This window comes from Linepithema humile, chromosome 4, assembly GCF_040581485.1.
Source record: "Linepithema humile isolate Giens D197 chromosome 4, Lhum_UNIL_v1.0, whole genome shotgun sequence".
Taxonomy (NCBI): domain Eukaryota; kingdom Metazoa; phylum Arthropoda; class Insecta; order Hymenoptera; family Formicidae; genus Linepithema; species Linepithema humile.
Genome location: NC_090131.1, coordinates 3,451,790 through 3,466,014, shown reverse-complemented (window position 1 = coordinate 3,466,014; position 14,225 = coordinate 3,451,790). Strand labels below are relative to the sequence as shown.

At 40.0% G+C, this 14,225-nt stretch overlaps 1 long non-coding RNA gene across 1 annotated transcript; it reads right to left on the bottom strand.

Moving 5' to 3' along the window:
* Positions 1-1,235: 1,235 nt before the first annotated feature.
* Positions 1,236-6,719, bottom strand: LOC136999801 (uncharacterized). Its single transcript, XR_010890119.1, has 3 exons — positions 5,722-6,719; positions 5,477-5,523; positions 1,236-1,332 (listed from the first exon to the last, which is right to left on the bottom strand). It is a non-coding gene; the product is annotated as an uncharacterized lncRNA (long non-coding RNA).
* Between the last annotated feature and the right edge of the window lie 7,506 nt (positions 6,720-14,225).

Below are 14,225 nucleotides of genomic sequence, written 5' to 3'. Positions count from 1 at the left end.
TTCATAAGTGAATACGTTTATCCAATTTGATCGCGGCACGTCGCTTATCGCTCGCCGAGCGTGCGTGCGTGCGTGCGTGCATGCGTGCGTCTCTTCGTTTTTGTTGCGCTCTGTTTGGACTTCGTAAATATTTGGCAGCGAACACACCGCTCTATTGTGCGCATTTACAACATGCTATAGTATTCTCTACTTTCTTTACACAACGGGGACGGGAGACAATGCGCAGTAAAACCTCGAGTGGAGAACTTTATTACATAACTACCGAAAGTTTCTCCGCGACTGTTTGAACGGTAAACTATTTCGTATTGTTCAGATTTATTCTGAAAACTTGCTTGAGTGCAAGGTTCAATTATAATGATGCTATTATAACTTGAGATATTGCACGGCTGCTCTGACATTGCAGCTAAGTCGTCCTGACTCACTCGGATGCCCACGCTAATTCACCGACGCTATTTCCATGCGATCGTGTGGGACGTCGTTACTTTTTCCGACATTCTCGCGGACGAATAAATGACCGGAGCATTAAACGAGTGAATAAAATGACGAGGATTTGCGGCGCGATGTCACCGCGCACGGCTTTGTAATCGTTTTATATTGTTTTATATCCGTTCGCCCTGTGAAATTTTTGCAGTATATATTTTAGCATTTTTTTTTTGCAGCAAACTGCGACGAGTGGTCGCAATTTGATTTTGCAGCAAACGTAGAGAGAGGCAAATTATTATTTTGCTGATAACATCTTAACGAAAATTGCCAAATTACCGGATTCGCAATCTCTCGCGGCGATTGCGATTAAATTTGCAAGAATCGCGTGAATTAGGGTAGGTTCTAACTCCATACGCGATCGATCGCCTGGGTAGCACGTATAGTTATCTAACGCCATGCAATCTTGTGAAAATTTCTGGGGTGTTGCAGCACGTGCGAGAATCGTACAGCGCGAAGAAGGTATAATTCGATCGAGTGGGCGCGATGCAGCGTCAAGATTAGAATGCAGCGTTGGTCGGTGCTGATGCGTGTCTCTCCTTCCTTCTCTGTCCTTCTTTTAGGGTGGTCGGGCGACCCTAAAATAGTTTTCGTGCACGGAGGGCGTGTTCAAGGTGAAGGTTAAAGTCGCGGTACGACGCCGGGGCGACGCGATGACGGATTAAATGGCCGGCAGCACACATGGCGGGGGCGCGTGTGCTCGTATGAGGGCGATTTAATCGCAATCGCAGACGGATCCTGTCGTTCGCGCGGAAGCCCTAACGCGATAGTGAGAAATATACAGAGTGCTTAGATAAATATGGTATACGAACCTTCGTTTATGGATTTTCGAACGAGCGGTGATTGATTTTCCTGTAACAAAAATAATTAAAGTAGGAAACATTCTTGCGTCAAAGGCAATTAAAAATCTAATTAATTTTGATTCTTTATTTAAAGTTAAAACGAGAATATTTATGGAATACTAACGATCTCACATTATTATAATTTTTTAAATTATAAGATGAGCATGGAATAAGAACATAAAATTTTACTATTTATTTGTAATTTTAAAGCATAATTGGAAAAATTTTTCTTTTATTATTTATTACTTTCTAAAACATTTTCAAATTTAATTTAATTATATGAATATTAAAACTGTAATTATTGATTATTTTAATTTAGTTTCTGGTTTTTAATTTTTATTTCTTTATTATTTTGAATGAACGCTTTGTTATAACATTTTTGGAAGTAAACTAATTCCTTAAGTTCGATTGTCCAAACGTTATTCGAAGGCCGTTAAAATTCGGTCATGATGAACGTACGATGAACAAAATGAAGAAAATTGTTCCCCTGACTTCTGCGGGCGGATTTCCATTTCACGGCGGCTATACGTTCGAACGGGCTCAGGAGCGAGATGGAAACTAAATGGGGCTGAGTTGATATATTCAGGTTCCGGTTTCGCCATGCTCGGTTGAGTATGGGGTTCAGGGGGGACACGCCTAATGTGCACCCGCGTATCCTCGTCGCCGCGCCAGGCGTACGTGAAAGTGTATCTGTTAAAACGTAGGGTGCAGCCTAACGACCTTTTTTTAATTCCTTAATTGCTCATTATACGTATGCGTTTACAAAGATGCATTGGTAAGCGGGATATCGCAGTTTTCAAGCGGTATTACATCCTGTCTGTTGAAATTTTCACTTCTGACATTTAAAAATATGCAGATTTCACTGTAATTACAATCGCACGTGTGCTCTTACGCACATATTTAAATAATAAACTAATTTTTTTTTCTCGCAAAAAACCGCGCAAAAGGAAAGTTAGGGGAAAAAATGTAAAATTTAGAGAAAAACTACGGAAGTCATCTGGATTGTATTGTAATCGCAAGCGTTCTCGTATTTCCATCTATCGTTATCCAATATCCTGTGTTTTGATACGCGTAATCGTCGTCGTTCGTTCGTTATCGCTGTTTGTACTGTTCCGCGCAGAATAGAAATTTTTATCGCGAGCCGTGCCAAGACGCGCGCCATGCATTATCTGCCAGTCAAGCAGATAACCGCGCGTTCGAGTTTGCCTACCGTCTAAATAAAGTTTCGTGATAGCTCGCGCGTCTTGGCTTGAGTTACCCTGACAGACCGAGATTAACTCTTCAGCGTCCAATGTCACGTTTACAAACGCTCGAGATTTATCTAGAGAATTCCAGATCCACCGAGTCATTTTTTATAAACGGATTCTTGTAGAATTCGAAACGACAATTTAAAGTCGATCTTTCTTCGAGAGAAATATCCGGAGTTGATATTCTATACAATTTGTATACAATTTCTTTCAAGACTGTTGGGATCCATTATTCTAGTTTTTCGAGAGTGAAATTTATCGATCTCCGGCATAGATAAAGGGAACAGGCGATCACGCTTCTCGACGCGCTGCTTCGAGGTTACGGGTAATGTTGAACGTCGTTCATCGCGAATAAGAGACGTCATGTTTTTCCCGAGCGAGTAATTCCTTCACGGAGATACGGAGTAATGGACTGCTTCTTTGGCCTCCGTGACCTACGTCGTTAAGATACGTCCGTTAAGAGGAGGGGAGGGGCTGCTGCCGAGGAAGAGGCTAAGTCTCATGAACAAGAGACCGTCGCGGAATCTGCGCTTCTTCAAACGGTTTCGTTCACGAAGTTAATGCGCAAGAACAACAACGATTAATATCGTATAACACTTTATTCTATCTGTCAAATGAAAAAGTACAGACGCAAAACTCATCTTTTATCTTAAGAAATACTTTAGCATCCGCGTATTTAGATAACCTAGTTTGTTATTTAAAATATGTAAAAAATATTTAACTTTTGGATGGATTTAAATTTCAAAACGCAGAGCAAAATTTTTGTTTATATTCACACATCATTGAAAATTCACGAATTCCACTGGGATCCAGTGAGCTCCATCGTACTCTAGGATTTCATTGATTCGACAACACTGGTCCAGAGAGAGAAAGAGAGAGAGAGAGTTACGAACAGATTATCACGGCCGATGCGTTTTGGCACAGCGGCGGCTTCCATGATGCTATTCGAATGCGCGCGTGAGTCACAGCCCCGGTCCGATAATCTCCTCGTCTTTCAGTAATACACGTGAATAGAGCACAGCCGACCCGAGAGAGTCGGGCCTAGAGCGGGAATCGAAGCGAGAGGGTAGAACGTATCGTTTTCTATGGCGCGTACTATGGTGCTCGACTACAATGTAAGAGCGAGCGGGAGGTCGGACAAAGAAACAAGAAACGCCGAAGAGAGGGAGACAGAAGGGCAAGGAGAGAGATAGATGACAGGCTCTCGGCAAGAAACGGTAAACGGCGCTGCACCATGAACCTCGGTGAACGCTGTCGTAACTTGAATCAACGTGCTGAGGCTGTGGCTTCGCTGTTCCTTTGATTATAGTGTTAGCCAACTATTGTAAATCGCGTAGATCTTCGACTTTGCCCGCGAATCGATTTCTGCAGAAACTATCGTAAGAATTCTCGATGTGTTTAAGTTTTCTTTGTGAGATATATCTGGAATATTTGAAAATTTCTCAAATAATTATTCTAATCTCATTAACAATTTGAGCTGTTTACTTTTGCAGTTTGATAAAAATGACACATTTTAGTCCTTGTTTTTAGTGTTATATTTTTTATCAATTTAAAAAATGAATTTTGATGATTGTGTAAAATGTATAAATGAATGTGGCGTGCTTTTTGCGCAGGTCGCAGAATAGTAGATTGCACGTATCCGCGCTTTTCGTTTATTACGGTCGATAGGGAACGCTGCGATATCTCGGGAGGCAATTAATGCGTAACAAATAGAATCGACTCCAGCCCATTTATCTGTCACATAAAGTATGACGATGAAAATCGTGCGCTGAACGTATCAATAGGCTCGCCCTGATTGCGGTGCGCTTGTTTATCTGTACGGTCCTGTCGGATCTTTTCCCTGCGGATTGCACTTTACGGGATTAAACGCTTTGAAACGCGACATACGCTAATGAATTTTAGATACGGAGCAGCAAACGGAGCTGACGAAAGAGAATTTTCTATGACTAGTGTACACGATAGTGCATCTTTTAAGAGGTTAGACGGTGTTTGTTTACAGCGTTATTTAGCCGTTAATGTGCTACAGATTATGTTCAAAAGCTTAGTGAATTACACTTTCCTGAAAATGAAAAATTCGAGACATGTTAATGGTTTTTTGATATAAACTTACAATCAAACATATATCTACGTGAATATTTGAATATGGTCGGAGTTATTTTTTCTGTAAGAAAATAAGTAAGTTATACATTGCTAATTTTTCATGATAGAATAGGTAATTTTTGGTATTTTTGTTAAATAATACAATAAATTTTTAAATAATGTTTATTGGTCAATGATTTTATGATAATGCTTTATACAACGATTAATCTTATTATCTTTTATCGATTTTATTATAACTGAATATTATCATCGACAAATTATCTCGTTGGTTCACTTATTCAACAGTTCTAATTATTCTATATTTGTGTAGCTTTTTACAGCGTATAATTTTGCATAATTAATCAATTACACTATACCTTTGGGAAATTCATGAGTTAAAGTTCGAGATATCATACGAGATCAAAGACTTTAGTAATGCAATAAATTTTGCACAATATACGTGCTATAATTATGTATCGATTTCATGGCGTACAGCATTTCATTTCTATTACAATATATATATGTACATACAGAGTGTTCCAAACTAATCGTATTACCATTAATATATTTCAGGTTAGTTGAGGTTAAACTAAAATCTTTATACCAAAATGTCGAAATTTTTAAATGGAAAGTGTTTATAAAGTTGACGAATCAGATTGTCAAAAAATCACGCGCTCAGGCACGTTGCAGGCACTAATTTTTATATCTTTGCCATGTGAGAAACTTCAGAAATCTGCTATTAATGGATGATAGTCTATGTATATTTTACATTATTTAGAAATTTATTCTCTCAATGATATTAAAATAAAACAAATTGGATTGACTTACCGGTACGACGCGCAGCAGCGGACTGCCGGTTCTGTTCACAAGTTAATCTGTAACATACAAAGTACATCCAAATTATAGCAGCGTTCAAAATAATTATTTAAGACGTAATTATCACGCACATTAAAAAGAATTATAGAAAGAAAATTTGTAACTAAATATTTTCAAGTTTCTATGTGTGCGTTACATTACATAATATTTTACACAATATTTTACAAATAACAGATGAGAAATATATGATTACTTACATTAAATTTGTTCCGCTGATGCTCGATGCTCTTTCTAAGCCTTGCAATCCTTCAAGGCACTCACACACGTTCGCGATATGAAAATTGCACGATGTTTCAAATGACATTTCCGACGCGTACTTTGTCATTTGGACAATGCAAAACTCGAATCATTGCACAGATTACACGTTCGACACTGCCGCGTCTGTAACAAGTAATGACGGAAAGGATGAGATCGAAAACTACGGGAAATAATAATAATAAAATCCCGTATGAAATGTCGCCGTGCGCGTGACAAAGGTGCGATAAACAAGGAAATAGTATTATCAAGGACAATGTCGCTCCAAAATCAAAATCGGACTCGAATAAATGTGAAATATAAAGACGTCTTAAATTAACCGTATCAATCGTTAATAGCAGATTTCTAAAGTTTCTCATATATGGTAGTAAGTTTCTCAAGAATATGAAAATCAATATGCAGTGCACCCGAGCGCATAAATTTGTGACAATTTGATACGTCAACTTTAAACACTTAATATAAACGCTTTCCATTTAAAAATTATTTTGACATTTTGGTATAATGATTTTTATTTTTAAATGATCTCAAGAATCTGCTATTAACGAATAATACGGTTGATTTGAAACACTATATATACTCGTTTGTTCCAATTTCCATTCGCGTGCATTAATGCAATTCTTGGTATTAAATATCAATAAATGCAAAATGCAGTATTTTTCTATCGCGTGTAATTATCTTGGAGTTTATGTGCCGCTCACAAATTGCTGTTATTTTTCGTTTACAACTTGCGTTACACGGAAAGCGATAAGGAAAATTGGGAACTCATGCCAGATCCAGATAACAAAAAGTTGATACCTCGTTACCGCCGCGTAATTAACGGTTGCCAGCAATTAATTAATTCTTCCGCGTTGAAGAAAAAAAAGGATTCCCGGAGCAAGTTTAGACGCGAGATACGTTTTGCGAAGTTTTGTAGCAGCGGCGAAACGGCATTAACATTGTTCTGCACTCTCGATAGATCGAGAGCGTGATGTGTATGCTTCGGGCTATCCATCAGTCATACGGTTTTATTAATGGTATCGCGCATGTTACGACAGATTAGTATCGAGACCAAAAGCGTAATTTGCGCGCCTACACGCTCATTTGATGGCAACTTTTATTGTTTCGCGTCTAAGCAGTTTATCGAGACGATTTACGAACGTTTTAGATGTACGTTTTAGATTAAGCTGAATTTTTACTTAACTTATAAAATATCTTCTATTATCGCAACAGTACTTGATGCCTGCCAATGATTTTCGTGTAAACGGTTGGGTGAAGAAGCGAAAATGAAAGGACATACGCGGAGATCCTGGTAATTAAGGCGTTTCGACAAATGTACAGCGTGAAAACCGGTTATCCTGTGGCGACGCATGGTTCGTGTATACCTGTTGATAGTAAACCTGCTCGCAGGTTTGTCGATTCGATTGCCTCTCGGACGATCCTTTGAGCCTCGCAAATATGCGTAATCCTACACGCCACAGGCTGGAATATATATATATAGAGGGAGAGAGAGACTCGCTTTCCGCTGTCGCGGCTGGAATTTTGTTCCCAACTCGCGACCGTAGTTGGCAGTTTGCCCTCTCGAACGATGCTCCAAACTTCCACGAGAATATGCATATCGTCGGATCTGAACCATTAAAAACTTCCTCAACTTGTACGCGCGTGCAATGGAAATTCTTTGTAGCGTGCAATGAAAATTCTTTTTACTCAAACTTTCCCTATTTTCTCCGTTTCTCTTGTTTGATTAAAGAGATGACTATAGAAAAATTTTTAAGAAATTGAAAATTCTATACTTTAATATAAAAATCAATTTGTATAACTGGCAATTACTTCAAAGTTATTTTCGACGTGGAAGCATTAATGGCAAAATTAGCCGCGTACATATTCCGCATTATGCAACATTATGGAATAAGAGATAATGTGAAAATTAGGTTGCGCATTCGAGGATTAATTAACAGCCAGTATGCTTTAAGATAAAGCGCAGGACATTTAATAAGGGAAGGTATTCCACGACGTACGCTCTCGCGTAATACCGGGGAGGTTAAGAATCGTCTCAGTAAAATCTCGGTCTTAACCGAGCAGGAAGTATCGAATTAACGCCTTATCCCGGTTCTCTGAAGAAGACGCTCGTCTGACGAGCGTCTTAACTCTTCGCACTGCTTTCTCGCGTACTTACGTACAGACGTAGCGTTATACTCTACAGCTTACGGTTACGGACGGTCGAGCCGCGCCGAGAGCGACGGATAAGAAGCCCGGTCGACAGGTTTCCGCTCTTGTCGTGGGTCAGTACTCTTCCTCTCTCTCGCGAGATGAAATAGATAGAATCCACGCGGACGATGACGACGACGACGAGACGGTGATTACATCGTGCCGTTCTCTACGCTCGACCGGCTTGACTCCGCCGGTCGAATCGTTTCCATCAGACTGGATTATACTTGCGGCGCGCATTAAGCGCGCTCTGATTGGGGCAGAGTCGCTAATAAAGCCGCATTAATGAGTGCCCGCGGCTGTTTCGGTTTCTTCGCGGGTCCTAAGATAATATCGTGACTATAGGGATCGCGATATTGTAACCCGCGGGGTTTAATTATACGCGTTATCCCTTGATGCAAGGGCTGATAAAAACTTCTCGAGTGGGAAATGAGACTTCCTTCTCGACTCTTCTCGTGTTCGAGAATCGCAACGTGTGTATGAAAAGTTTGAAGAAAAAATCATAAATGAGAATTCGAGCCCCATAAATTTCTAGCGAAACCGAGATAATGTTTTATGACAATTTTCCACGTATTTCTTTCGAGTATCTTGGAGGAGATAAGTTATCGTTCAATTTACACCACAGATCACAGTGTAAATAGTATAAAGTCGATTGGAATGGCAATTACCGGAGCATTATATTCTCGATATAGGCCAGGCAATGGTTTTATAAGGTTTGTGCAGCTCTACGTTGATGCATGATTCACGTTGTCAAATTAAGCGGATGGGGTATGATAAAAGGTCTGAGCCCTTGTTTGCGCGTGTACGTCGATCACATTTTAGGTAACGCTATACCGAAGCCAAAATACGCCGGAACCAGGATACACCGAGTCGGAACGTTCAAGAACGAGGATTTAACGTTCGATCGAGCTCTTTCTCTCTCTCTCTCTCTCTCTTTCTCTCTCTCTCCCCGTTTTCAGCGGCTTAACTGACGGCGCGATAGTTTCGAAACTCTCTCATAGCTTTGTTCGATTCACGCGTGACTTTTCGACCCGTATTCCATATCACAGTTTGAACAGTTCGACAGACTTCCATTGCGATGCGATAACGAGCAGTCGATGCATTAACGCTCTGAGCGACTTTTACAAGTCTAATGATTCGCGACGCGCGATATTGTTGACGGGAAAAGCAGCAGCAAATATACTTTGCACGTGGGAAATCGATGGCCTTCGAAAGCGTTGCGCAATTTTTTTTATACAATGCACCGACGGAACCGATCGTAACAGCAGAAATTATTGCACGATCGCCGGTATCTTGAGAATCTAATTATCCGCTGCGTCGATTTCGTGCTGTTTGTCGACTGAAATGATCCCCGCGGAATGCGGTACATACGACGAGATGTCCTGAAACTGCCGGCACACGTTTTATTCCCGCTAGAGGTCCAATTGAAAAGAATTTAAATTTTTAAGTTTCGGATTATAAGCGATGAAAACAGACATCATTAATAACAGTTAGTCACGTCATTACATCGCTGTTTATGTATATAATAGTCATTCGTCATTCGCTTCTAGTGCGTTAAAGAGTGCGAAAGAGACGCGAAGCTGTCGAGAAACGCTAAGCGTATTCAAAGCGTATTCACGCTACTTCCTCGCTTTGTTTTCGACACTAGCTTCTTACACACGTTTCGCATGCACCGCACGATTCGTCTACGTAAAAGCGCTGCCATTCTACTCGTTTTGTCGCGTAACTCATTTTTCCGGCGCGGATTCGCGACGACCGGGTCGTTCAACAGTGCGATCGTTACCGGCGAAGTCTTCCTTGGACGAAATGCAGCTTGTGTACGATGCAAATTTGATATCTCTGTCCTAACTTTGATGGAATATCCATATCCAAAGTTACGGGTAATATCTGATGATGCCGCAGGATAAAATCGCAGGTAAACCACAGGCAATATCCGGCAACATCTAATAGAGTCGGTACATGACGATAACATTGTCGTCATTGCGTCTTTCCGTTTAGCGACGATAAGCGATAGCTGTTCGCAGATGATGGATTGCGACCTTGCGTGGATTTTTGTGACTCTATCCACGGGTTTTCTTGCCGGGTACACGGTGTCTTTAAGCCTCGACGCGATATAAAGATATAAATAACACCATCGAGAAGAGGTACGCCTGTCCTTGGGTGTCGTACAAGGATCGCGGCCAACTATGCGCGTTCATACCGGGTGTGACACACTCGCCGTTCTACTTTTACTTCCTAAAAAATGAATTTTAGATTAGATAAGATAGAGTCATAATTTCATTCGTAGCAATCTTTTAGATTTATTCAAAGTCGCAGTACAAAATTAACAATCAATATAGATAATTCAAGCATTAGAAAACTGAAATAAAAAAATGTGTTTATCAAATAAGTTGCAAGAAGATATAATTCGCAAAACTAAATTTGCTGTACGAAAAATTTCAAAGCACCTCTAATATAACAATATAATAAATTAGAGAAAATTTTTTATATTATCAAATAATTACTATTCTTACTCGTACTTTGTCGAAATGCAGAATCGTTATCAGGATTTTTGGGTCAGTCGTAGCAGGCGACACACCTTGTATAGCATACGATGATCCCTTTTGCGTAAAGTTGATTGTCCGGCCTTGAATGTGCGACCAGATGTGCTACGAGCGTCGGTGTTTGCTCGTATGTAGCACCGAGAGGGGACGATGTGCACCATCTCTCCCGTCTCTCCTCAGGTCTGTGCCAAATACCCGCCATATTCCAACGCCGTTATTTTCGCGTCGCAGAAATCCGGGGAAAGAGGCGAGCGAGTGAAAGTGTTGCGGCGTCGCGTCTCGGGGCTGTGCGTGCTAACATGCGGCGCACTCGCTCGTTCACACGATGTCGAATACATTAGGCTAAAGATTGATGGAGCTTTGCGAGAATGAAAAATCTTGTTTCGTAGGGTTCTTGGACATTCAATCAATAGAGTTAGAAAAAAGCCAAGCCGTGATTGTTTCACGTGATTAATAAGAATACGCGGAACGTTTCGCGAAAATTATTTTTGCAATTACCTTCATTGATATTTCGTTCCACTTTTACGAGAATGAATTAAAAAGTAAACAGATTTGCGTAATATTTTGAAATAAACATTTAGAATTAAGGCAATAAATTTCTGAAATTACCAAAATTATACCTGCAACACCGTTATTACACAATAACACTGTAAAACCGCGTTTCGCAAAAAAAAAAGAAAGAAAAAAGAAACACGAAACTTTATTCTACCTCTGCGTGTTATTTTCACGATAAAAGGTCTCAAGATAGAAAGAGCGCAGGGAAGAATGGAAAATACGCACACGTCGTTCTAGTTCTGTCACATTTCGGAAATCGTAAAAATAGATCTCTCTTGGGTACCGCTGTCTTTGGTCCATATGCGCCGTCTTCCACCCTCTATTGCCCGCGAAAGACTTTAATATTCTTTGGTTGAACGTTCCTCAGGGAAGGAGTTTTGAGGAGAAGATTGATTGTACGACATCGTCCAGAGATGAGCTAGTTTTTATATCCGGCGGAAGTGGAATCAAGACGTGCTTGAGTTTAAACTTAAAAATGAAAGTTACTTTTTTTCGTGCAAAGTTTAAGTTCCACCGCTATGTAACATTTTAAAGTTTAAATATTGAATATTTAAAACCTTTTAACGCGTTTTATTACTTTTAGAAAATTTCTCAACATTTTTTTTATTTTATTGGTGTCGTGAAAATTTAATCGTACAAGAATAGCAGCAAACAGCAAGTACGCGGTTAATTATTAATGATTCTATGAACGCATATAGCTGCCTGGGCGATGCACTGTAACGACCTTGTGCTGCTTTTTACTGTATATTTTTTCTCGGAATTATCCTATAGTCGCAATTACGCACGCACAAATATAGTCGCGTGCGAATTACATTCTCTTCATTAGGGGATCGATTTTTTTACATAATTAAAGCGAACTGGCTTTATGCGCTAAAAATATTGAAAAAATATTAATAATTTGAAATTTGATAAACAGCCGTCAACAAGCTGTTCATTAATTTATTTCATGATCGAGTTCTTGTGCACTTTATTGCATTTAGAAGTGCCCGACGCACCTGTGCGAGATATTCTAGAAACTTTGGACGGCAGGTGTGGCACTTGTGGTCATGACATTTTTATTATAAGCGCTATAGGGATTCGCTAATGAATTCGCGTTCCAAACGCTGATATCGTATACTATCTTCTCTTCTAAGCTTTTGGTTTTTTTTTTTATCTTAATTTTTCATTTTTTCTTTGAACCTGTTGGCCGCGTGCAGTTTGCACCTGTCCGAGAAGATCCGAGTGGTTTGCTCGGATTTTTTGGTTGCTTTAAATCGCAAGTGTTCTTTTCTTCAGGCACTTAATTATCAATCTTATTCTGTTATTCAATTGTAAGAAAATATTTGCTAGAAGCAGACGTGATTTACGGAATGAAATCATTAGGGTAGTGCAGATATTGTTTAAATACTCGAATGTTAGCTGCACTCCAGGATTCCCAAGTGACATTATCTCGTTTTTCCTCGATTCGCAGTACACCCTTGTCTGCACTTAACAGAAATGCATAATGCTCTTCACTCGCCGTATCTCGCTAGGACGTGTTTCCAGCCAGTGTCCTTCCGCCTCGGCACCGGGGATAAGCTCCGAGGGCGTGGGGTCGACAGCGGCTGCTTAGAATATTGCGGGGGTGGTCACCGTACCAAAGTGCCCCATGAATCATCCGACGTACAATCAATACGAAAGCGGCAACCCTCGTGGCACACCGTCGGGGGCTGGTCGAGTTCGCCGCATTCGTGGAGGGACGATCGTTGTTCTTCCCAGTGTTGCCAGAAATGTAGAATTCTCGACAATATAAAGATCATTTATACCTGGAAATTTGTTGAACGAAGAGTTAAATTTGACACAAAAATACAAAGGAATTTACGTTAATCACGTATATATATTTAATATTTTCAAAAATGTTTTTTAAAAAATTTATTTATAATTATATCATTTTTATTCTGTAATTAATCTATTTAGTTGTCAATAGGACAATTTTGTAGAATTATTAGTCATTGGATAAAGAATAATAGGTACTTGATAATGAAAAAATTATTTTGCTTTATTCTATCCATTTTTAATTGAAATAATAACTTACATGATATACGTGCTGACATAAAGGTTTGTCGTTTATCATCTTGTTTCTACTATTTGCTTAATATATTATTTTAATCTTGCTTTACACTGCGGTTTTGCCATGGAGATGCGGGAATGCGAATGGGGACCGGCTTCCTGTCCGTGCAAATTTTCGAGTCTCGCAGAGCGGATCGTTATTCCGTCGACGTGGCGGTCTGGTTCAGGAGGGGCCTCCCCTGGCAACGCACATTGCGGTTAATAAGAGTCGATGTATGCGGAATGGATTTCAAATATAGTTATAGGAAAATAGAAATGGTGGTTTTAGTCGGAAGTTATTCGAATGTTCCACGGAAACGTCTCTCTCTCTCTCTCTCTTGCGCAGAATATTATGCTGATATTATTCCGCTTTTCTATTACATATTTTACAGGATCTGAATCGTCGTTAATAATGCTTTAACCGTAAAATATTAGATTAGGTTCAGTCACTCGTAAATCGTTGCACGTCTTCGGCGAGTATTGCGCTTGGTCAGAAAGAACTCCGAATTTCCGAGCTTTTCGGAGACAGGAGTGTTCCTGTTTGAGCAGACAGTCGCGAACAACCGGGTTGTTTTATTGCACTTCAAATAGTCCCGTAGGATAAAGTAAAGCGTCAGATGGAGTCTCCGTCTGCCATTTTTATTGCCTCGAGAACTTTCCGGTAGTCCTCGACCAGTTCGATAACTACGTCGAGAGAAGTGGATAGAATTGTTCCCAAGTTTTCGTGGTATTTCGTAACAACTGACTTCAATTGTCAGCTGTTGTATAAATAATTTATTACCATTTACATTAGCGGCTGTCAATTTATCATTTTATTTTTCTGCGCGAAATTTCTTCTTATTCAATACCGTACTCTGTCAGAATTTTAATATCACAATTGTTTCGCGTAAAGAGGATTATTGTTTAAAGTTTTCTTGTTCCGCGAGACTCGTGTGGTCTTCCGTATTAGCTTACTCCATATTCCAAGCTGGCTGTCGGCTGGTTGGCGGCCACCGGCAAAAGTATAATACTAATCGGTACTTCCGTTTTCTACGGGCATGCATGCCTACCGAGACACGCGCGGCGATGCAGAGTGTCATCGGTCCTTTGTACGTGCA